The following is a 22752-nucleotide window of genomic DNA, read 5'->3' as shown; positions in this document are numbered from 1 at the left end:
ATTTAAATTTGGCATTTTTTTAAAAAATTTTCCAAAATGTAATATTTTTTTGTTATTTAGTTTTTCCAACCCTTTGCCAGAATCCTTTTTCCAATTTATTCCTTTAAACCCCAATTTTCCGTAAAAAATTTTATGTGCCCATTAGGGAAAAGGACTTTCATTTTTTTAATTTCCCCATTTTGCTAAATCATTTTTTTTTTAACCTTTTTTAGAAAGTTTGATCAAAAGTAAAACTTTGTTATTTTTGGGGCCATTTTACAAAATTGCTTTATGGGTTTTTCCCAAAGGGTCCCCATTTTATTTAACGAAAAATTTAAAAAAAAATTAAAAAAGGGAAATTTTTCATTGTCAAAACCAGAAACGCCCCTTTTAATGGCCTGGTGTTTAAGGATAATTAATTTTAAAATAATTTTTGTTTTTTTTTACTTTTTAATTGCCCTAAGTATCTTTCATGTTATTTTTTGTTTAAATTACAATTTTGGGAAAGATTTCCCTTTCATTTTTGGGTGATACGCCCATTTTTTGGATGATTACCCTTTAGGGGAATAATTATTTTGGGCCGGGGAATTTGAAACATTATTTTTAAAGTTTATTGACCAAATTTGGGGTTTTTGATTTTACCGTTTTTTTACCATTTTTTTGGGTTTGTGGGTGAACGGGAGTATAAAAAGGGCCTCTAAATTTTCCCTCAAAAACTTCAGTTTGCCCCCAAAGGAAAAATTTTTCCAAGTAAAAAATAAAAATTTTTATCTTTTTAAAATTTCCCCTTTTTGGAAATTTAAAAAAAAGATGTTACTTTAATTTTTGCCTTGCTAAAACCCTTCCCCCTTTAATTTTAAATTTTAAAAAGTTAAAAAAGTCAAGTTTTTTTTAAAATATGGGAATTATTTTCTATTTAAAAGTAAAAATACAAAAAATTGGGGAAATTTTTTTTATAAAACCCCGATTTTTTAAAATTTTAAAAATTTTCTTTTACATTAAAACATTTAAAATAACGGGTAGAGTTTTTTACTAAAACTTTATTATTAAAAAGGTAAATTTCAAAAGAAAAACTAAATTTTCACCGAAAGATTTGGGGGGTCACCCAGTGCTAAAATTTTAATTTTTTGAAAGGGATCTGGGGAGCTGTCTTAAGTTATAATGAGACTTTTTTGCTGATAAAAAAATATTCATGTCTTTTTTAAAAATTTAAATTTTGTTATTAAAAAATTTAAAAATTTTTGAATAAATTTTTTTTACTTTTTTTCAACGGTGTCGCCTGTTTTATATCAGAGGGAGTGGGAGATCAAACCAACTCCCTTTCATTTCCCTGTACCCTGATTTTTATAAAAATTACCTTGAAAGCCGGGAATTACCAATTTTACAATTTTGATTTAAAAGGGTATCCTTTTAAAAAACTTAAAGAGCCCCGGGCCCACTAGACCGCAAAAAACAATATAACCCCTTTTTTGTTATGCCCGGCATAAAAATGCACCCCTTTTAAAAAGACAATTAAATTCTTTCTAAAATAACAATTGTTTAAAAAATGAAATTCAGCACTTGCTTTCCCAGCTGTTTCCCATCTTAATTTTCGTTTTTGATTGCATCGTCATGGCAATTTAAGAATGTCTTTAAGTAAAGTAAATTGTGGCATCCCCAAAGCATTTTGATATCTTGATTATTTATTTCACTTCAAATAATTGAAGCTTCCCTTCTGACTTTTCAAAAATGTTTTCTTTACATTCAAAGCCAACAATTCGTCACTTGAAAAGGGAAATTTTTGGCCAAGCATTCTTTGATTGTAATTTAAAAAACAACTAATATTTATCATTTTTAAGGCCCCCCCCCCCCCCCCCCCATTTTTGTATTTCTAATTCTAATGTATCTCTTTTAATTTTTTCTGGTTTGTTATTCCATATAAAATTATACATGTCTTTTGTTATTTTCTTTAACATATCATCAGACGGGTTTGACAAAACAGTAAAAGGATAAATTAGTTTTGGTACTGCGGAAGTTTTATTACTGTGATTACTGTGTCAAGTGCCGTGTGGCAGCCGCAAAAAGTTGCCCTGTACTTCACTTCAGTGTTGTTATATTTTCTGGTCCTTCGGGATCAATGATGCCAACACTATAAAGTGTTGAGAATTGAGAACCGCTCAAGCCGGTGCTAGGGGGCGTGAGGGATGTTGCACTTATTCATTATCCCTCATGTACAGACTCAATCAAACCGAGTCTGCATTTCCTATGTTATTTTGTTGTGATTAATGCTTCCGAGGATCACTTTGTTTCCAGAATTTTGGTTTCACAACAGCAGGTTGTACCTTTAAAAGTTGCCCCGTACTTGACTTCAGTGTTCACAACAGCAGGTGTCAAGTGCCGTGTGACAGCCGTAAAAAGTTGTCCTGTACTTCATTTCAGTGTTGTTATATTTTCTGGTCCTTCGGGATCATTGATGCCAACACTATAAAGTGTTGAGAATTGAGTACCGCTCAAGCCGGTGCTAGGGGGCGTGAGGGATGTTGCACTTATTAATTATCTCTCATGTACAGACTCAATCAAACCGAGTCTGCAATTCTTATGTTATTTTGTTTTGATTAATGCTTCTGAGGGATCACTTTGTTTCCAGAATTTTTTTCCCTATAGCACTGTGGAAAAATGGGCTGCTGAATTTAAGAGGGGCATGGAGAGCATTGGAGATGATGAGCGGCCTGGTCTGGTCATGTGCGACAGAAGACGAGACCTGTCAAGCATTTCTAGGGACGTAGGTATAAGCTTTGGTTCAGTTCAGACAGTTCTGACTGATGTTTATGGCATTTCAAAGGTTCCCGCTAGATGGGTCCCCAGCTGGTTGACTGACGACCAGAAACGGACCAGGCTTGACATTTCAAAATATCTTTTGTCTTGCTACGAGGATGAACCTGATTTTATCTACCGGATGAAACATATGTCCATCACTTCGATCCAGAATAACAAAAACCAGTTCATGCAGTGGAAGCACCCTGGCTCATCCCTCCGAAGAAATTCGAGAGGGTGCCAGCAGCTGGGAATATGATGGCTCAATTTTTTGGGATAGTCGGGGGTTAATCATGTAATCATGATTGACTATCTTGAGCAAGGTCGAACCTTAAACGGTACGTACTATACAGACGAATTGACACGTCTGCGTCAAGAAATCGCGCGTAAAAGGAGGGCCAAACCGGTTCAAACTATTCTGCTCCTGCACGACAATGCGCCAGCTAACACATCCCGAGTGGCGATGGCTGCTTCAACTAACTGCGGCTTTGAAATTCTTCCCCATCCCCCATATTCTCCGGACTTGGCCCCCTCTGACTTCTACCTGTTTCCGAGACTGAAAACCAGACGTTTTGGAAGCAATGAAGGTGCCATAGAGGCGGTCAATGTGTTCTTTGAGGACCAAAATAGAGAGTTCTATTTTGAAAGGTTAAACAAGTTGGAGCACAGGTGGGAAAAATGCATTGATGTAGAGGGCGATTATATTGAAAAGAAAAGTAAGACCACCAGTTAGATTCTCTGACTACCGGAAGTAGATAATCTCTCAAAATCATGTTTTATTATAGACATCGTGAATAAAAAAGATCTTAAAGCCAAAATATGATAGTTTAACAAGTGCATTATCTTCTGCATCAAACAAGCTAATCCTTCTTTTAAATAAAACGTAATTGTCACGCGCTTAATTAGCGTAATCCGTAGTCGAGTGATTTTACCGTCATAAATCAAACAGATTCTTCCATTTGTCACAGGGGTAAATTATTACGAGTGAAATTACCAAGTCAAGTCAAAAAACATTTATTTATCTCTCATTCCATGTACAAACATGACACAATAAGGTGACAGACATAAATAAAAGTACAATGAGGCTCAAAAAAGCATATATTAACATACTATATACTAGCGAAAAACTATAGTGGTAAATGATTTGATAATAAATGTTAAATTTGTATACTTTCAAGTATCAAATACTTGTAGAGCCAAAACTGTTATATATTTATTGCTGAAACATATGAAATAATAGAGAAAGCTAATCTTACATTAAAACCTAGTGTTTCTCTTTTTTATTCTTTGTATTTTAGAAATGTAATTCGATTGTAACAAAAGCTGTCACTGGATTGACCTAGAAAATTTACATTGAAAAATGTAATTACATTGGTATGTTTGGTGTTTAAGAGAAAAAAAATATATAGAAGTAAAGGGTAAATAGAAAAGAAATACATGTATGGCATCAAATTGACGATTACTGCTCAATGGTCATATCAACAATCATTTTTTTAACATATTCATATCACAATATCATGGTGCGAAAAATGTATGAATATACTACATGTATTTCAGTAAACATGCAAATCATTTACAAGGTATATATGGAGAAGTCTAATGTTTAACAATAACGTATAGAATAGAAATTCAAAGAAATGAATACTCTCAATGTAAAGAAGTGCGAATGGCAGACGGAGGGAGATAACAAAAATAGCTTTACATAGCAGATATTGTTGCATTTACTTCCCTTTAGTTAATGTTAGATAATATTCAAGTGTTTTATTATGCAAAGTGAATTGAATATAATTTATTATGTTTATTTTATAGAAAAGTGTTCAGATCGGAGGGAAGTGGTGGTCTCCGCCTACTCTATCGTGGACCTGAACTCAACCAGAGCTCGACTTGGGGCATGACAGCTCCAATAAGGTCTTCCTGCGAAGACACGCGCCCAAGGCCGTGCCAGGTACACTCCAGACACTCAACTTCCTAGTGGCGGTCGGGAGGCAGGAGTAAACCCGACTTCACGATGATTCCTATATAAAGGTGTCGGAGGTCACAGTTCCCGCGATCTTATATAATTTATTTATCGAATGGCGGTATCGTAGGCCAGAAGAAGAAACATATTTCTTTTGTATACTGTGTATAGAAATGGTGAAAATGGCATTAGATTTAAAGATACGGAAGTGGAGTTGATTAGTCCTTTTAGACATAGCCAGCGTATTCTGACCTTTCCTTTAGAAAAATCAAAATTCTGTGGTCTAATTAAAATGCAGACGACTATAAATATCATATGTGCCCTATACAAGGGTGTTAGAGTTCACAGTTCCCATGATCTTATTTAATTCAATAAGCGAATGGCGGTATCTGGAATTAGCATTTGAATATCGGTAAGTTCGGTATTGTTTCCGCGCGCTGTACACATAATTGCAATCGCAGTTGTTAAACTAAATTCTCCATATAATCAGGAAGCAGTAATACATGTTTAAAACATACAGTATGTTTTTATAATATTTAGACATTAAAAAACATTGACAAAATATTTTTAACATAGGCCAAAAGATGAAAAATATTTCATTTTGTATACAGGGGATAGAAAATGCACATTTTATATAGTGAAAAATGGCATTTGAAAACATTATGGAAGAAAATGTATTCTGGACCATCTAATGTATTGGCTTTTTTCCCACGCAGATCATAAAATACTTGTAGCAGGAAGTATAGGCATTATGAATCTATTTTCCTCTCTGAAATCTAATACTTTTCAGATAATAGGATTCTGCTTTAGGCATTTTATATTTTAAACACGTCTTGTAACGATAATGTTTAAAAGAAAATTGCAAACCTGTTCCTAAGTATGTGCTGTACTTTGTTTTCGTTTCTATATATCTGTATCTTTTATATATAATTATAATATCGTTTTGAGCTCTACTCGTTGTTAATCAATGTACAGAGTTGTATCCGGTAACAATCAATATTTTGCTACGTTTCACACATAAAATTCGGGTCACCAGTCGAGCAATGCTTATTTGAACTTTGACTTTAACGAACAAGCAAAATCTGTATTGATCATATCCCAGACCAAATGTAAAGCTGAGCATTTAAAGACAATGAAAAACAAAACTTGCAACCAGTACAAATGACAATACTGGTATCTTCATTAACAAAAGAACTATGGTGGCTGATTTCTGCCATTTCGTGTCTTCGCCCCGAAAGTCAAAAGGCGAAGACACGAAAACAAACCTATTTGTCGTTATTTTGACTTTCGCCTTTCGGGGCAAAGACACGAAAACACGAAACATTCTAGACGACAAAACGAAACTTTAACACGCGAAGGGACAAAAATTTAATTGTTTAAGTTTTTCGTGTCCGCGGCTTCGCGCCCTTTGTTTATCGTGTCTTCGTATCTTCGCCTTAAAACGCGAAGGTCGAAATAACGAAAATACGGCAGATCTTCGTGTTGTCGTGATTTTGCCCGAAACGACAATGACATTGTTTCAGGTTTCGCCTTTCGGTAGGCATGCGCCGAACGGTAAACAGAAATGATCGACCAAACTTCTATCTCGCAAAGTAGGGTAAAATAGAAAGTTCCAGTACACGGAATCCAGAACACAGGATATTCTCCGCCTTACGTTGGATAGTTTCCGACCTGTAATTATTTGCCTTGTAAACCTTCAATGACTTTAAATAAGTTTATGTAAAGGAAGTATATAAAAGCTCGGGAAAGTCATACAAAATTAATTTGAATATACCACCATAAAAGAACAGTATCAAGAATCACGCACGACAATACGATTCTATGGGAAATTTAGCATTGAAATAGATATGTGATAAAACTTAAAATTACAAATTTTTGGGCATCATTTTTCTATATGAATTATTTATTTTACATCTTTTTTTGTCACGCTATGCTAGAGGAGTTAACCTAATATTATAATTTTTTCATCATTTTTAGTTATCCCTAAGACATAAATTTGATTTACATGACTTTTTAAACCATACATATTTTTTAATTGTTTATGTATGTCTTAACATTTTCTGATAATGTCAAGCCCATTTCATGTTGCCATGTATCCACCCATCTATCTGTTTAATTTAAAATCAGTCCTGACTCTGAAATTTCTACAATCCATTGAACCTATTTCTTAAAAGGGCATGGTGTCAAATTTAAAGGGTGGGGTGTGGCTGCTGGTTCATCAAATGCCACTCTCCATTGCTGACCTCATATTTACGGCTCAACATACATTCAATATTCTTATGTTATTAACCAAAAGATCATATATATATATAAAGGAGACGTAGGCCTAACATTAATCTGACTATTATGAATGCAAAACCAAGACCTGTAAAGAAATGGACCTGTGCAATCATCAACATTATTGGTAGATATTATAAAATAAAAATATCTTCAATAGTAGGACAGCTAGTCTTCTCTTCCATACCTCCCATACTACACTGCACAAAAAAGTTCAGGAAAAATAGTGTTTTATACAAAGAACCCTAAACCATTACCGTTATGTATTTCTATCATGTGCTATATGATATAAAGGAACAATAAGTTGTAATATAAGTATTATGAATACCAAATGTATTTATGTGACATCTTTGGGAAAGTTCAGTCTTATTCGGTAATAAGAAATGAATGTATGGACCTATAATTGGAATTATTCAAGAATGCCCATTGCTGGAGAAATAAGTACTTGTAAGACGGTATTTTAGTTAAAATACATTTTTTTCCCTTTTTTCCATTACAGTTGCTTATCGTCTAACGATTATTCGCTAAAAACGTTTCCTCAAACGTATGTAACCTTGTTTACGCAATAGATGTTAAAGTGTAAAATGTGAAGATCTCTGCAAATATAAAAGGCATATTACAGAACATTACTATATAGGGAAATAAAACGTAGATTCAGAAGAGAAGAACTGTAATGTATTTTCACGAACTTTGTCAATGGCAAATAAAGCCCTCTAGCTGTAAACAATTGTAATTGTAATGTTAGTATTTTAAAAAAAAATCAATACAGATCAATTAACAATACTAGATACGAGCCATTGTATGTTTTGATATTTTTTGCCAAAATAGTGTGATATTAACATTCGAAATGCAGATCTTTCTTAGGTTTACTCCTCAATCCTGACAGGAAATAAAAATACCACTCATTTCCTGTTTTAAGATGAGCATTCAAATATCTTTTGATTTTAACTCTCAATTATTTACAATAAATTGTCAAAAATTTATTTGACCAATCTAAAGTCAGTCGACTGTATACTGAACATTCCAACGTCGCAGTTTTATTTTAATTGTTGTCTTTTATTAAGTTTCAGTTCATTTACAAATATTGATAATTGTATATCTTAAGAAAAAATGTTGCAGGGTTCCTTTGCTGAATCGGGCATCGAAATATGTATACGTTCTATAAAGTTGTACTCGTCCACTGAACAAAAGCGCCAAAAAAGCTTGTACGTTCTAATACGTAACATGTATGCAAAGAATATGTCGTTAGATTTCGACGTACCCTGGAACTGATGTATATACTTATTTTATTTCCAAAACATCGTTGACTTAGGCAAAGCCATTAACGTTTCTTTATAAATACTTTTGTTAAAAGATCAAAAGGTTTCTAAGTTTTGATTAATATGCTGTTCGTGAATTAGAAGAAACAGCATATTCAAAATCAGATGACGCAAAGACTGTAAATCAATGAATGTATAATTGTGGTGTCAATAAGTATGTCAACAAATTTACAATAATTATACAATGGGAAACAATGAAAGCAACAGGCGACATACATTACACGAAGGAGTTAATAAATTTAATTAATTTGAATTAACAATAGTGCCAAAATGATGATTTTGATACACCTGTTTACGGGTATTGAATGTACACATCATGTGCATATCAAGTTTTTTAAAAATGTGTATTTTTTTGATAATTAATCTGATACTTTAACCACCAATATTACAAAAAGACAACGGAGAAGCATAAATGGAAAAAATAAAGATATATATTGAATTATTAAGCAAACATCAACGCCCTGAGATGTAGAGGCGTTTATCTAGTACGAAGGGTAACAATCTCTTTTCAATTTCTTTTTCGATAATCAGATAACGCGTTTAATAGCTAATTTCTCATTCGCATATTGACACGAATACGAATACTTTTTCTGTTTATCATTGATATTGCTCACATAAAAAGCAAATGTATATCGTATTAAAAGTGTTGTTAAAAGTATTTATGGATGTAATAAAGTCTTTTTAACAAAGACGAGATAACGTATTTAAAGGACGTCAAGTAAATAGTAAAGCGACTATTCATATACTATAAGGTTATTTAAAATCGAAAGAGGAAGTTATTTATTTACATATTTTTGGATTCTATAAAACTCATGATCAGTGACGCGTTTATCTCTTTCAATATATATCGATGAATCAAAGACGCTTATTACGTAGTGAGCAAAATTGAAGACATTTGATTTATATGGGATATTAAGTAAAACAAGGTATTCAGACATTTTATGATTTGTTTAAGAAAACCTTCTCATAAACCCTATCATTACAACACATCATTTTTAAAATTATTATCAATATAACATTTCTCATCACTTTATCTCTAGTTAATCTTTAGTTAACATTCATATATTATCATCATTATAAACCATTGTAAAATCGTATGTTCCAATCAGTTTGTTGATTTCCAAGTTTCCAAGTTTTCCAAGTTTGTTTGATTATCTCAGTATGCATACAAATACATAAACACGAGAAAAAGAATCCTAAATATATATAAAACCATGTCTACAGAGGAAAACATTCATTCAAAAATATGAATTATGAATCGCAACCAAATTTCTTTTGTATATTAAAGAAAGACAGTACTGAAATCAAAATGTCTAGAATAAATTGTTAACAAATATCATCTGTCAACCTTAACCTTTTCTTAACCTGACTTCTAATTGTATTGTGATTGGTCACCTGGTGGCAGGCGCTTTCTACTGTGCCGTTAAATAAACTTCTGCAATTTACACAAAAATATGTCATTGGGTCAGTAGGTGTATTGTGTCTGCACGCGGTATAGTTTCAATAAAAATATAGCGCTGTGATGATTTCGTTTGTGTGGCAAAAATGGACTTAATTAACCTGCAAAAAGTAAAAGAGAAGAAATAAATCTCTGTTGATCTTGGATTACTATCTGGTTACTACGGAAGCCCATTGAGGCCGTTTTGAGATAGAAGATAAAACTTAGATGTTAATTCTTAGATATTAGAACTTAGGTCTTAGCTCTTAGAACTTAGAGGTTCCGTATAGGCGGGAAAACGCCATATTTACTGCAAGATAGACAAGAAGATGTCAGTAAGATAAACCTTTTATTATAATTCTTCAATTCTATTTTTATTTAAAGAATTGCAGAGAAATAGCTAGAATGTTAAAAGATAAAACGATGATATATTATGAATAAAAAACAACCAATTTCAATAGGAGACAAAGGTCGAACAAGCTATCTACAACAAGCAGGGACAAATTAACTCCATAAGTATCTATTTTAGTCAGTTCTAGCTATTTTAGCCGAACCTGGCTACCAAAAGAATCTTCGATGGCGGGCACAAGCTTAGAAACTGATATATTTGTTGCCTGTATTTATTTAATTCCCCAATTAACAAATTTGAAACAGTATTTAAATTGTGTATTTAATAGTTTTAAAAAAATGTCGGTTTCTAATGTGTATCAAAATAATTTGATTATTTTTCCTATTGCAGAATCTTCTTTATTCCTTTTCGGGACGACGAAAATTGTTTATACATGGGCATGGATGTTTGAAATTGGCTGTTATAACACCAATATCTAGTGTTGTGATCATGTGTCATTCTCAGAGGGGCGCATTTAACAAGCCTAGAACTGATTAAGAATTACTTATCCATAGTTTATTTTACAAAAATATTAAATTAATACTGAAAGCTAACAAAATTATCCAACGCAAAACACGTACACCAAAGGACGATGGAAGGGACCCCATTATTGTAGTAATCTGGAGGAGTACCACAAACTGCTGACAGACTACCGGTTGCAATGTGTAGAGATTTTGTGATGAGGCGGTTGCCACAAAGCGATCCCAAAGGAACGAATGAACGCAAAGCCACCGATCATCTCGGAAAAGATATGTCGCAAAAGGTCTTTACTTTGTGTGGCATGTAAATGGTTACGATAAGTTAAAGCTATATGGATTCCGCATCCACGGAGCGATCGACGGGTACAGTCGACACATTTTATGTCTCGAAGTAACAAACAACAACAACTCGCCCGCATTGATAGCGTTATACTACCTTGACACATTAAACTAATTAGGCATTTTACAGAACTGTATATCCAAGTTCTTAATTCATCGTTCTGGTTTAATTTCAAGTTCATGTGAATATATGTTTTGAATATAATTGACGGATTAAGACACGCTTTATTTTTTAAACTATTAACAAAACGTTTAAAAATGAGTACAATGTATTTTGTTCATTCGATTATTTTTCTATAAATATTTGATGTAGACCTACAGATATCATTGATCTTTACAAAAAATGTAATTGTGACAGAGCTGAAGTAATAATAGTTTCTGATGTTTACACGCTATTGACATGTTCTTGTCGAGACTGTCATATTCTTTTTTTGTGATAAATGAGATAAGCGCCTTGTTTCATGTTTTATAGTTTACTGTTACTTGAATTAAGTTTTATGTATGATTACTGTTACTTGAATAAAGTTTTATGTGTGATAACGGAGTTATGTTTCCATTCTTTTACCTCTTTCAAAACAGATTTTTTTTAAATTCTATAACTAAGTTCTAATGTCTAAGTTCTAATAACTAAGTCCTAAGAACTAAGTTCTAATGTCTAAGTTCTAAGAACTAATTTCTAATGTCTAAGTTTTAATGGCTAAGTTCAAAGAACAAATTTCTAATGTCTAAGTTCTAATGTCTAAGTTCTAAGAACTAATTTCTAATGTCTAAGTGCTAAGATAGTTGGACCATGTTTAGGCAAATTTGTAGGTCCTCCACTGCCACGGTCCCCTCTTGGACCATCTGTTTGAAGCCCAATATTTCGATCGATCGAGACAGGGTCTCAGCTTTGTTATACTCTGATTTTGTCTGTACTGCATTGTTATACCTGTTGGCCCGTGCATTAAACACACGTCATAACTAGTCTGAAAGGCATGAGCAAGTGCAGATGTATCGTGTGAAAATCAGTTGAAACGGTTCTTCTGATGCTGACACTTCTTTGAACAAAAGGCCGGCACACACACACGCACGCACGCACACACACACGCACGAATGCACAAAACAAAACAATCAATAAACGTACTGCATATAAACCAAAAATACGTATGCAAACTTTTCTGTCTTATCACTGCAATTTAAGGCAATGTGCAACTTTAGCCACAATAATTGCATGAGGTTTTTATAAAATCGCTATGGATTCTTTCATTATTTTTAGCACGCTTTATATTTAGTATTATAGCTTAGCCTAGTTATACAACCTTTGCTTGATAAGCCATCATTCGGTACCCTGCCAATTTGACGACCATAAACTTAGATTATATTATTTCTATTCAGTAATGAAATGTCCTTGTGAATATACTGCTGACCCATTTGAAGCCAAGAGCAAGTCACACCATCAATCATTTGTGCAGAATTATGCACTTTTGTCACCTTAGGAAATTATAGTAAATGGCATTTTATTTAAATACTTTTAATAAACATATTATAAGTATCATGGTAACCCAAATCAGTATTAAAACACTGATAATGTCATCAAATATTAATACAGAAGTGCACTTCGTTAAAATTAGGGCAATGGTGATCTTTTATTTGAGTGGCCACTGTGATCTTGACCTGGTAGAAATGGAAACACGGAAGAATTTACCGCTTATACAAAGTGAACATAAATGAAATTTTAAATGTAGAATAGACGCACAATTTGAACGGACCATTTAATGAAGCTCTGACTACACCAGGCGTTCCACATAACCAGTAATCTTGAAACAGTTCAATAGGTTTTTCAAAAGATCCAGGCACCATTAGCACAAGAGGATGATATTGGGGGTCTAGAATCACATAAATCTATGTTAGAATAAAATATATAATCAATGATATAATTAATATAATAATTAATAAATGATTTAATTTATTATTAGTAATTATGAATGCCAACACCAAACCCATTTACATGTTCTTTATAAGTCATTGAAAATGCTCCACAATCATCTGTAAAAAATCAAGGTACAATTTTAACGATTCGTTTAATGGCTTCAAAAGCTTTCTGTTATTCGACGATAACACTCGAACAAGTTTCTCGGTTTCGTTTCAATGAGGCAGTGTAAGTGATCCACAAAGTTCCGGCTCATCTGTATGTCTTCTTGTTCAACACGATGACCAAAGTTATGTCCACCATAGATTCCATGTACAAAATACATTGTATCAGGTCTTCCGAAAGGTATTTCAAAAACTACTTTGGGTTTATCTTACATGTATAGTTCTGCTTGGACAACCATGTTACGCCTTCTGTGCCGTTATATTCGAGAATTTTCAGTTCCTCTAATGTGTCTGGATAGTATGACGTTTTCACTGCCGGCGAGTTGTTGATACTGTTTGAGCCATAAAATGAGTCGACTGTACAGATCGCTACGAGGATGCAAAATCAACAGGACTTTAACTTGTCGTAACCATTTGCATGCCACACAAAGTTGTTCGGTTCTAGTCTTGTTAAATGCACCCCTTGGGAATGGAAGCTAAATATGTGATTACAACACTTGTTACTGGTGTAATATAAAAAACAGCCAAACTCCAAACCTAGATACCAATTTAGAAACCATTTTCATCGTCCGGAAAAGGGATGATGAAGATTCTGAAATAGAATAAATAATCAAATTATTTTAATATACATTAGAAAACCGACATTTGTAAACTAACAGATACACATTTTTAAATACTGTTTTAAATTTGATAATTGATAATTACATAAATATAGGCAACAGGTTCATCGCTTGTGCCCTCATCGTAGACTTGTTGGTAGCCAGGTTCGGCTAAAATAGCTAGAACTGGCTAAAATATCCACTTATGGAGTTTGTACCAGCCTGTTGAAGATAGCTTGTTCGACCTTTGCCTCCTTTCAAAATTGGTTACTTTTACCCGGTTCTTATTTAAAATATATAATCACTTAATCTTTTAACGTTCTAGCTATAACTCTGCAATTCTTTAAATTAAAAAAGAAATAAATAAATATAATAAAAAGCTTATCTCACTTACATCTTCTTGTATATCTTGCAGTAAATATGGCGAGTTCCCGCCAATATGGAACCTCTAAGTTCTAAGAGCTAAGACCTAAGTTCTAAGATCTATGTTCTAAGATCTAAGATCTAACTTCTAACTTCTATCTCAAAACGGCCTCAATGGGCTTCCGTAGGTTACTGATTTCTAGGGATGTAAGGCTGCAAAATTTACGAATGTGACGGGAAGGGTGAGTAAATATTGGTTTTATTTTGTAAACATAAGAACTAAAGGGGATTTTCCCGGACCCTTATGCATTTGTAATTGCTGTGAATTATCTGATCAGGGTGGGAATTTTAATATTTTCAAATATCCCTCATTTGTCATATACGGTGTGCGTTTGACCAGCCTTTAAACGAAATTGAAATATTAAGGGCTTTGCCTCGCTACAGGTCTTATTTCTGTACTGTCTTCTTAATCACAGTTAAATTAAGGTCAGTTAGGTTCAATTAAGCCGGTAATTAAGTAACTTAAAAATAAACAACTATATGAAGGAAATACAGAAGATATATCTGTTACTGGTATACACTATTATCATATCCATTCATGCTTTTAAATAAGTATTGTCCTCTTTACAAATTTCAAAATAGAATCTATAATTCATTAATTTACATATAAAGTTTTCAAATATTTATATAACTGACTGTCATATGGATGGGTCATTATTTTACAAAAAGACAGAAAAAAAAAGAAAATAGCTCTGTATACTTGTCCTCATTAATAGATAAATGTAGATATTACTACAGTACAGTGTGTACTCAATCATTGTTCTTTGTACAGTCTGACGGCAACCTTAATTTGTAAATATCAAGTATCAAATTTTCAGAGCATCAAAAATTATAAAACTGAGTATTACCAATAAATAGTACCAGTTAATAATAAATTATGATAACAATAGACTGTATATACAAATATGTAGAGTATTAAATAAAGATTTTTAACAGGCAGTTGCAGTTTACATGAAATTTACCATTAAAATTAAATGTCTAACATGCATTGACTCAATCCATTGTGAATAGTGTACCAGTTGTTACTGATTTCGAACAATAAAATATTATTAAACATGATATCATACATGTAAAAAAACATGAAATTTACCATTTTTAGATGGTAACATGAATTGATTCAATTCATAGTGAATGGTGTAACTATTGTTATTGATTTCAAAAAAAAGAAAGAAAAAAAGAATATTATTAAACATGATAGACAGTCATATAAAAAACATGAAATTTACCAATTTTAAATTGTTAACATGCATTAATTAAATTCATAGTAGATGATGTAGATCTAGCTGTTGTTAACAATTGATTTCAAAAGAAAAAAAAAGAAAAAAAAGAAAGAATACTATTAAACATGATATCATACATATGAAAAACAATTGATATTTTCACCAATATTGCTTAAGTTTATAAAATTTAGCATTTACACTGAGCATTTTACCAAATTACATAGCACATTAATTGATAAAATATATAGTACATGGATCTTCATCTAGCTTATATGTAAATTGTTTTACTAAAAAATTTCCAAAAACATTTCAAGTAAGATCATTTAATATTGGGCTTTAACATTTTTGATTATAATTTGTACAAATTTACATACATTAGTTAGTTCTTTTTTGTTTTCTGAATTGAACAACTTGTCAAATTTAAGTATGCTGTGTTGTTTGTAGTAGTAAGGTTTGATCAGTGTTTTTCGTGATTCTTGATTCTTGAAAGTGTTTACATTCAAGGATGTAGTGATATTCATCACCTAAACCTTGATTGCATAAATAACAGGTTCTTTCATTTAATGGTATGTTATGGTAACGTCCAACCCCAACTGGACATTTATGATTCTTTGTTCTAAATGCTCTTAACAGTTTTCCATAATAATTTGGTAATTTTGTGAAATATTTGTTCATGTTTGTATCATGTTTCATTATCTTGTACATGAAGTTAGTAGAATTATTAACTGTTGAGCTCCATGTTTGGATAAATTGGTCTTTAATATTTCTTTTAAAAGCAAGTGAAAACCATTTGAGATTCAGTTCACTTTGGTTTATCAATACATTACTGAATCCATTTGTTTGAATCAGATTATAAATAAAGTCTAACTATTTTGATTTGACATTTCTTTGCCTATTTAATGCAGTTAAAATATTATACATTATGTTTGCCAGTTTGTTATTATCTGTATGTGTGAATTGATTATAATTATGGTTGTTATCATTATCAAAGTCAAAGTCAAAAGTCAAATTTCCTTTATTACACACATTTCATGTTAACATGAATAAATGTGGTTAGTAATAAATACAATGTTAGTAGAGGCTCTTTAAACAAATGTACAATGTATAATTATATAATTTGAGTGGTAAAATAATTCGTAGAAAGAGTATTTATTCATATCATTTGCTGAACTGCAGTACGTTCAATTAACAATGTATCAAAACCACAAATTGTTAAAGTTTTTAGTAATATGTTACCACAAAAAACCGTGGAGAGTCACGTAATTTGGACACTCTCTAAGGGTATAATTTCGTTTCATATTACCTTTCTTTTTATTTATCGACAAACGATGAGAATAGTTACAAAAGGGAAAAGGGAAAAGAAATAATAATATGACCAACTGACAAGTGATGTACAATTATGTACGACATAATATTTTAAACCTTTACAATGACATTTCTAGACTCATACTTATAAGCTAAATGAAAAAAGTGTCATACTATTTAGACAAATATTATAACAAACAAACACTTTACAATGGGTAATAAAAGATTTATCTGTGAAATATTCGTGTAATAGTCTTGGAATGTAAGTAATTCTTGGAATGTAAGTAATCACATATGAGGTGAATTCTAATTTTAATTATCTTAAAATTATTGTTTTAACAAATTTACATAATTTCAAATATTCGCTCTTGTTTTCTGTATTAATTAGTTGATCTAGTTTGAATGTATTTTCACGTCTATAATAATAGGGTTTCAAAAATTTCTTTCTTTCATCATTAAGCAAAACACATTCAAATAAGTAATGAAATTCGTCGCCTATTTTATTGTTACAAGAAGTACATGTTCTTTGATTGATTGGTATTCGGGCCCAATTTCCGGTTTCTATTGGTAATCTATGGTTACGTGTACGAAATTTTATCATGTAACGAAGAAAAGGTTTAGGAGTTGATAAAAGGTATTTTTCGAATTTAAATTCTTTTTTGAATATTCTGTAGAATGTACTTTTGCTGGAGTTTTGACTAACGGAATACCAATCATTTAGAAAAACATCTTTTAGTTTCTGTCTAATTGCTAATTTCAACCACTTCTCGTTTCCAAAATTTTGTGTATCCCATATATTACATAAACCGCAATTTATAAAAATTTGTCTTAAGTTTGCAATCCAAGGAAATTGTTTTCTCAAATTATTTTCACTTAAGTTTTTGGAAAGATTATATGTAATATTATTATCAGTGTTATTATTATTATCATTGGGATTGTTATTATCAGTGTTATTATTATCATTGGGATTGTTATCATTGGTGTTATTATTATCATTGGTATTTTCATTATTAGTGTTGTTAATACCTTTGTTATTATTACTACTACCGTTATTATTATTGTTATTATTTATATTGTTATTGCTATTATTTATTTAATAGAAAAGTTTCAAAGTCATTTAAATAAAGTGAAAATAGTATCGGCGACAAATTTTCGCCTTGTCTTACTCCGATTAGACTTGGGAAAAAGTCAGACACTCCTTGGGAAGTTTTTACACATGATTTAATGTTTTCATACATACTTTTGACTATTTTTAAAAAATTGCCATTTACATTGTATTTAATGAGTTTATTCCATAATCCTTGACGCCAGACAGTATCAAATGCTTGTTTAAAATAAAAAAATGCACAGTATATTTTTTCTTTTGTGTTCTTAGAATCAATTAAAGATTGTTATATAAATAAATTATCTGTAGTTGAGTGATTTTTGCGGAATCCTGCTTGGCATTTGGTTATAATGTTATGGTCTTCAGTGTAATTTGTAATTCTTTTGTTCAATATGGCAGTAAATAATAATTAATTTACCTAAGCAACTTAATAAAGTGATTGGTCTATAATTTCAGGTTGAGTGGCATTTCCCTTATTTTTATAAATGGGTAATATTACACCTTTTGTCAAGCTGGATGGTATTAATCCGGAGTCAAAAATAAGGTTAAATAAGTTGTTATAAATTGGAAGCATTGTATCAATAGTAGACTTAATGTGTTCATTTAAAATATAGTCACATCCTGGACTTTTATTGTTTTGAGTAGTTTAACTGCTTTTTTTATTTCCTCATCAGAGATTTCTGTATTTATTTCTTCATTTACTTCAATAATAGTTTCTGAATCTATTGAATTATCTTCTATGTTTTCTCCTTCATTTGTCTTTTTGAAAAAAATCATATAGGTCATGAAGAGTAGCCTTAGTTGCATTTTTAGATTGATCAATAAAGTTAATTATTTTCCAGTATTCTCTTGAGCTTGTACTTTTGGCATTTCTAAGTTTCTCAATTCTTTTATTTTTGTGTTCTTTGTGTGCAATATTGATTGTTTTCTTTACTAATAACTTTTAGATTATTTTTATTTATTTCTGTTTTGTTTCTATTAAAGATTTTTCTTGCTATATGATAATTGTTTCTCATTTGTTGGCATGTTGTATTAAACCATGGTTGCCATTTTTTTTATGGATCCTCTGTTTGTTCTTTGGTCTCCCAAACGTTACCTTGCAATTGTTTATAAAAAGTTCTTGAATATTTTCTAAACAGTTGTCAAGGTCACATTGGGATATATTTTCTTGCATGTTCATGTTTTCTAAATATTCCTGTATATTGATATGGTTTCGGTGTCTAGATTTTGAATAAATAAATAATTTTTGTCTTTATCCCATAACTTTTGCTCACCTTCTGTTTGTTCTAAACTTTGCTCAGTTTTATCTGTGTTTATTGTAACAGTAGTTTTGATTTGAAGTGTAATTGCGCTATGAACATCGGAATATAAACTTGAGAATGATTTAACATTTAATTCATTTACATATCTAATCATGTTAACACTACATATATAGTAAGCAACTGTACGAACACCTTTGCAAGTTAGGCTGGGTGAACTTTTATCATTGCCTATTCTTCCATTTAGAATAAATAAACCATTGGCAGCACACAGTTCTAGTAATTGATTACCATAATTATTTACAGTTTTGTCTATGGAATTTCTTTTTAATGGTATATTTAACTTGTTAAGCTCTTGTACTGGTATATTTCTTTCATAAAAAAGTTCCTCATTACAAAATAAATCAAAAATATATTCATCACATCTTATGAAATCATCTCTGTCTCCTGTCCTTTCATTATCATATTTATGTAACAGATTGTAATTCTAAAAAAGGATCATAGTGCTCATATTTTGAGCCCACTGGTGGAATGTAAACATTTCCTAAGTAAAAAACTACAATTTCATCATTTATATTACTTTTTATATCATTTCCACTTCACTTTCGTTTCATAAAGTCTAATAAGTAACCGGTTTATATATTCATATTATGTCTGTTTTAAATAGTGTTTGAGTTGTGTTCAAAAGGATGTTAATTAGAACTTTAAAATATGAAAAATGGACAATTAGATCAATAAGTAAGGTCTGCATTCAATGAACGCAACCCCATCACAGCAACAAACAGGACAGGGCACCTGGGCAAACTGTGACGTTAAATTGATTGCCTCCCCTTTTTATAAGTTCGCCGCTGGCATCCAAAAAGAAAAAAAAACATAGTTCATTCGTAAATTTAATAAGATAGCAATAGTAGGAATTTTAGTTGTTTTTATCGTCAAATAGATATAAGTCGTCAGAATCATCCAAAGTGTTTATATTTTGAATTGCTTGTTTACTCACAATAATTTGTATGGAAATTTACTTCAAATGACAGACGCTTATAAGGTTTAGTTAAAATCAGTTTCAAGAAACGTTTTATTATTTGCGCCAATCAAAATGATTGTTTTTATTCACTGCGGGGATGATCCTTCACAAGCATATAAATAGAGCGAGTTCAGTGTAAAAAATAAGTTTGGTCCTGTCCGTTGGATAGTGGAAACGAAGTCATAAATACTTACTGGTACACAAAATTCTCAGATTTCTGGTACTTAGGACGTTTTATGATTTCTGTAAAATTCCTCGGGCATAAATATTTTGAATAAATATATATTTTAATTTAGTTTTGGTTTTGGCTCCGGACCGTTAAGATCGAAGTTGTAATTATATTTACTAGTACCCAGGCATCTTAGATACTGGTGCTAAAAATATCTTTGCATCTTCAGGAAATATTTTATGATTTAATTTAAAATAGTTAGTCTGCCTGTTGTCCTTGTAAGAGTTGGATATAGGTGATATTGTATTTACTAGTACCCAGGTTTCTTAGATATTTGGTACTTAAAATACTTTATTGCCTAAGTAAAACCTCTTGGACAAATGTTTGATAGAGAATAGTTTATTTGAAGATTGGGTTTTGAACGTTTTATGATAAGAGATTGTTGATTTGAAATATTAAAGCAAGAAATAAGAGATAGGTTTAAGAATATAAATTTTATTTTGTTTGAAAGTAAGTGTGAATAGAGTTTAATTGCTTCTTGAAATATATATTTTGGATAATTTGATAATTAGTTGAAGATTGTTATTTGTGCATTTTATTATTTCTAGAGTTTTTATTAAGTTGATATCTAATTAAAAGGTTAAGAAATCACAAGAAAAATTTATATTTCTAATCAAATTCGGATAAGTATCCTAAGAAAAATTATATATTTGCATTTGAGAATATTGTGATTTTATTTTGTTGCTATAAATTAAGTAATTAACAGCTCGGTACACGCTACAAAACATCGGAAGAAGAGAAATTATATAAATTATTCAAAACAGGAAATCATAAAAACCTTCGAGGTTTAAAAGCTCTATAAAGAGCTTCTTCCTCTTTACACTTGTCAGAAGTATTATCAGCATAATCATCATCATAACATCAGTGTCTTCTTCCCTTTGATCCCCATCACTTTGTTGATATAATAAAGTTCAGTTCTAGATGAAGTTTGTATCAATGAACAAAGTTATTTCTTCTTATTATATCATTTAATGCATGCATATAACGCATGCTTCATAAAGAGAAACAGATGTGATTTATTCAGGTCAATAAGTCTCTCTTGTACTATTTATGCTCTGAAATATCAGAGTGTGTGGTCATCTGACATTTCATGTTCCATGCAAACAGTTTTCGATTCCAATGGGGCATATTGCCAATGTATCTATCGTACTATTTTTTCCAAAGCTTGCAGAATTTGTGGCACATATCTTTATCAAAATACAAAGACAATTTCTGCAAGTATATCGGTAAAATTAACAAAGATCTACAATGGAAAGTATTATACAATTGGTGCCGGCTAATAATTACATGGAACATGGTTAATGCTTATTATTCAAGTACTGTATTATGTATAATGAAAAGAATAGCATAAACCATTGCTACCGTAAACACTTTAAAACTTTATTTATCATATTTTTGTATTTAATAACAAATTTTGGAATAATATATTTTACAGAGATGGTTTAGATATGGTATACATGATAAGAACAGATAAAATGTATGCAAAGCTATCTCAAATTTTCTTTTCTTTTGTAAAGTAGAACAATGGCAACTTGCTACATGCGCATCCGTTTATCAACTTCCCAAGAGCTAAATACATCATCAGAGTCACTATCTTCAAATTCATCGACATTAGACAACTCATTTGCATGTTCGAGTGAAGAAGAAGGTGGACTTAGGTACAATAACAATTTAGAGTATGTTTCATAAAACGATCAAATGACCATATATGTGTCTGTTTCCGATAAATATGTAAATAATTTGAGAGGGAGACACAGGTAAAATTTTTATTTCTTCTTTCTAAATTTGTAATATGATATTCTATTAATGTCCTCGAAATGAATACACTAAGCAAATAAAATATATAAAAAGCAATTGTAGTTGCAAAGATTTTCCACTCACATGGATCAGGTTAACACAGTTAGATTTAATGCTAATTATCGCAGTGAACTATGAGAACGAAATATTACCCATCACATGTAAGACCTTTAATTCAAACTTAAACTATCTGCCATGTTTGTTCTTGAAACGTCATAGGCTTGTTCTTGTTCTTGTCGTGCAGTTTACTTTATCATTACCTGGTACTTCTGTATGCTTAATTAATTTAATGTAATAAACGGACATTACATTATGTTTAAAACAGAATAATATATAATTTATATACACACGTATGCAGGACATTTTAAAACTCGTTGTAGGCGCAATTTGAGTAAATAAAAACAATATAATACTTTGCTATTCATTTGCCTGTGTATACCTTTAAACCCATACCGGTAATGAATTTAGAAAATTTACATTTTTAAATAATCAATTTTCAGGGTTAAAACAATCTAGTTGTTCATAAGCCTTTTAAACCTGTCCAATGTATTTTTTATATTTAAAAGGTGTGATAAATGGCGGACGCTTGAAAATTTTCAGTAACGTTGAAAGATGAAAAATATTTTTTATAGATTTATTTGGATATAAAATGACTTTTATTGATATATTTTGATTGTGAAAGCTGATATTAGTGTGAACTAAGGATTACAGTGTCATTAAATGGGTAAAAAATGATTTTATGAACCAATTAC

At 31.2% G+C, this 22752-nt stretch overlaps 1 protein-coding gene and 1 long non-coding RNA gene across 2 annotated transcripts in view; both read left to right on the top strand.

Annotated features, from left to right (window-relative positions):
* Positions 1–8993: 8993 nt before the first annotated feature.
* The window catches only part of LOC132755459 (RUN and FYVE domain-containing protein 2-like), a 42398-nt gene continuing 28639 nt past the window's right edge, over positions 8994–22752 (top strand). Inside the window, exon 1 of the mRNA XM_060746327.1 lies at positions 8994–9251. The gene's annotated coding sequence lies outside the window, so the exon portion shown is untranslated. The remainder of the gene's footprint in view (positions 9252–22752) is intronic.
* Positions 9754–21897, top strand: LOC132755461 (uncharacterized). The gene is made up of 3 exons (XR_009629214.1): positions 9754–9940; positions 14193–14246; positions 21724–21897. It is a non-coding gene; the product is annotated as an uncharacterized LOC132755461 (long non-coding RNA).

This window comes from Ruditapes philippinarum, unplaced genomic scaffold (assembly GCF_026571515.1).
Source record: "Ruditapes philippinarum isolate M1 unplaced genomic scaffold, ASM2657151v2 ctg6197_1_1_1_1, whole genome shotgun sequence".
In the NCBI taxonomy this organism is placed as follows: domain Eukaryota; kingdom Metazoa; phylum Mollusca; class Bivalvia; order Venerida; family Veneridae; genus Ruditapes; species Ruditapes philippinarum.
Note: the sequence above shows the minus strand (reverse complement) of the source record. Positions and strands in the feature narration are given on the sequence as shown.